This window comes from Schistocerca cancellata, chromosome 2 (genome assembly GCF_023864275.1).
Source record: "Schistocerca cancellata isolate TAMUIC-IGC-003103 chromosome 2, iqSchCanc2.1, whole genome shotgun sequence".
In the NCBI taxonomy this organism is placed as follows: domain Eukaryota; kingdom Metazoa; phylum Arthropoda; class Insecta; order Orthoptera; family Acrididae; genus Schistocerca; species Schistocerca cancellata.
The window spans coordinates 512,438,864-512,442,810 of record NC_064627.1 but is presented as its reverse complement, the minus strand read 5'-3'; the positions used below and the strand labels follow the sequence as shown (position 1 = coordinate 512,442,810).

At 44.2% G+C, this 3,947-nt stretch overlaps 1 pseudogene; it reads left to right on the top strand.

Annotated features, from left to right (window-relative positions):
- Positions 1-2,892: 2,892 nt before the first annotated feature.
- Positions 2,893-3,010, top strand: LOC126164194 (5S ribosomal RNA; annotated as a pseudogene).
- Positions 3,011-3,947: the final 937 nt, after the last annotated feature.

Here is a 3,947-nt window from a genome sequence, read left to right as displayed (position 1 = left end):
AATATGATGGTTTTAAAGCTCAAGTGTTGTACATGGTCTACTCCCACTTGCGTACAGCGCACATGACGTTCGTACAAACATGAGCAACTGCCAGAGACGTCCTTCTTTTAAAGCTAGTGAACTCGCGTGTCGGACCACCTACCCAATACGTGAATTTCTGCACTTTATCATTTTCTAGCAGGTTCGTACTGAAAACAAGTCTCCTCACCTGCGATGATTTTTTTCCAGAAAATAATTGCCGACGTTTTGCATTTCAGTCAAGTCGTGGGGAACGTCCACAGTATATTTGTAATCACATCTTATGTTATTTTAAAACTTTTTAAAATTTTTGCATCTATAAATATCTTTGGTCATTTCTTCATTAATTTTTGTTAATAATCTGGGGAGTCAAACGGGCGAGACAAACTTCGCAGACACTTCCCTTCTTCAAAACATCCCGGAAAATGTTTTCAACACTTGATTTAGGTATGTTGGTTCACTGCGATTGCGATTTGTGACACAACAACATTGCCACACTACGGCCGCACGACCATCAACTGCATGTCTGTCGTTTACAGTAGATAGTTCAAGTTGCCGACGTAGTTACTGCACTGGCTTCGCTTTTGCGCCAGGAATAAAAGCAGTCTCGGAACTTTTTGGATGATGGTGTTTCATAATTTATGACAAAAAGTGTCAAGTGTGAAAAATACATTGAAGAGCCAAAGAAACTGTTACACCTGTCTAATATCGTGTAGGGCTCCCGCGAGCACGCAGAAGTGCCGCAACACGACGTGACATAGATTTGACTAATGTCTGAAGTATTTCTGGAGGGAACTGACGCCATAAATCCTGCAGGGCTGTCCATAAATCCGTAACAGTACGAGGGGGTGGAGATTTCTTCTGAACAGCACGTTGCAAAGACAACCCAGACATGCTCAATAATGTGACGTCTGGGGAGTTCAGTGGTCAGTGGAAGTGTTTAAAATCAGAAGGGTGTTTCTGGAGCCACTCTGTAGAAATTCTTGACGTGTGGTGTGTTGCATTGTCCTGCTGGAAATGCCCAAGTCTGTCGGAATGCACAATGGACATGAATGGATGTAGGTGATCAGACAAGATGCTTACGTACGTGTCACCTGTCGGAGTCGTATCTACATATCAAGTGTCCCACTTCACTCCAGCTGCACACGCCTCACACCATTACAGAGCCTCTATCAGCTTGAACAGTCCCCTGCTGACATGCAGGGTCCATGGATTCATGAGGTTGTCTCCATACTCGTACACGTCCATCCGCTCGATAGAATTTGAAAAGAGATTCGTCCGATCACGCAATAACTTTCCAGTCATCAACAATCCAATGTCGTCGTTGACGGGCCCAGGCGAGGTTTAATGCTTTGTATTGTGTAGTCATCAAGGGTACACGTGTGGGCCTTCGGCTGCGAAAACCCATATCGATGATGTTTCGTTGAATGTTTTGCATGCTGACACTCGTTGATGGCCCAGCACTGAAATCTGCAGCAATTTGCTGAAGGGTTGCACTTCTGTCACGTTTAAAGATTCTCTTCAGTGTTCGTTCATACCGTTCCTGCAGGATCTTTTTCCGGCGGCAGCGACGTCGGAGATTTGATGTTTTACCAGATTCCTTATATTCATGGTACACTCGTGGAATTGTCGTACGTGAAAATCCCCACTTCATCGCTACCTCGGAGATGCTGTGTGCTATCTCTCGTGCGCCGACTATAACACTACGTTCAAACTCACTTAAATGTTGGTAACCCGCCATTGTAGCAGCAGTAACAGATCCAACAATTGCACCAGACACTTACTGTCTTCTATAGGCGTCGCCAAGAACAGTGCCGTATTCTGCCTGTTTACATATCTCTGAATTTGAATACGCATGCCTATACTGGATGCTTTGGCGCTTAAGTGTATAATAACAGAAGTAAAAACGCTCCAGTAAAGATGTATCCACAAAGGAGTCGTTTGCGAGAGAACTGCCCACTCTGACTTCACTGTGTGTTCTAGTTAGAACAAATATAGCAGAAATGTAAAAATTTTCGATTAATTTGACATCTAACTGGGCCATGTTTTAAAGAATTTGTAACTCAATACAGACACGAGTGAGGTGCTATTTTTCTTCTTTATTGTTATTTCATCTCCCTCGTCCCATATTGGCGGGGAGGGGGGGGGGGCTGGGATTCTATCAGTAATATCCCGCTTGTAGCCTGGAGCATTTGGAAAAATTTGGGAAAAAATGACCAAAGACATTTATGGATGCAAAAATATAAAAATATTTTGAAGTACAATAAGATGTGATTACAAATATACTGAGTTGTTTTCTTCGTTTAAATTCAAAAACAAAATAAAAAGTGTGACAGGTAAAGATAAAAAGGTAAAAATGGACATTTAAAACTTTAAAATGAAAAATTAAAGGGCAATGTTCGTGAAATGAAGTACTGCAGCTTAACTAAAGAGCTCTAGGACTCGCGCTTGGAGAAGAAACTGTGTGGAGATTAAGCGTTTCGATGATGGTGGGTATAAATTTATAAGCTACCGGGTAGTATCTGTACAAAGAGGGTAGGCGGTAAGGTGGGTATTGGGAAAGACGGGAAGGAAGTATGAGTGTGGTGGCTGGTATCAGGAGAGGAAGAGAGTGAGTGACATAGAGAGGGAAGAGAGAGGGGTACCCTGCTCTGAAGTGGAAATAAGTGGGAAAAGTTACAGGTGCTGAGAGGATTGATTATCGGAAATTAGAAATCTGTAGTAAGGTCTTATGGGACCAAACTGCTGAGGTCATCGGCCCCTATGCTTACACACTACTTAATATAACTTAAACTACCTTACGCTAAGGACGACACACACACCCATGCTCGAGGGAGGACTCGAAGATAATTATCGGAGAGGTTTTCATGATCTGGCAACGGCCTTGCCGCAGTGAATACACCGGTTCCCGTCAGATCACCGAAGTTAAGCGCTGTCGGGCGTGGCCGGCACTTGGATGGGTGACCATCCAGGCCGCCATGCGCTGTTGTCATTTTTTGGGATGCACTCAGCCTCGTGATGCCAATTGAGGAGCTACACGACCGAATAGTAGCGGCTCCGGTAAAAGAAATCCATCTTAACGATCGGGAGAGTGGTGCGCTGACCACCCGCCCCTCCTATCCGCATCCTCACCTGAGGATGACACGGCGGTCGGATGGTCCCGATGGGCCATTTGTGGCCTGAAGACGGAGTGCTTTTTTTCATGATCTGGGAAAGGTAGTAGGTTGAAGTAGCGTTGGGATGGGGTATGAATTGTGTGTAGGTGTAGAAGTGGTGGGACGTGTTAGTAAAGTCGCGGCGGCACAACAGGGCTGTTGGCCAGAGGGTAGACAATGGGGTTATTAGAATCTAAGTTGCGGATAATGTAAGATACGCAGAAGTGTTCGATTTGGATGAGGGGTGGTTCGAATTTGATGAGATGGTAGAGGATCCATGTGGGAGAAGGTAAGTGGATGCGGACAGCGAGACAATGTACTGCGTTTGAGGATTTTAGGGTTAGGGAACTATTGTGGTGTGGACATCCATGCAACATTTGCGTAGCAGAGGATGTGCAGGATCAGGTTTTTTTTGGTGTGGAGAATAGTAGAGGGGTATAATCCCCGTTTGGCCTGTTAGTAGTTTTAGTCTATTGAGAGTTGGTCCTTCTTTTGGATGGTTAGTAGGTGAGCTTTCCACGTTAGTTGCTGGTCGAGGACTAGTCCAAGATATTTTAATGTTATTCAACTGGATAGGACGATCGTAAGTGGTACATTAGAAGTCACGTGAAGTATCACAGCCCAAATCGAGGGCATATGGAAGACCTTTTAAATAGGTATGAGTGTCCAGTAAATTCTGGCATACAACATACTGAAGTAGTACTGTATTTTTGTTAAGGTGAGGCTTGGGAGAAATTGAGATGACTTAACAGAGTAGTTTACATTTCAAATACA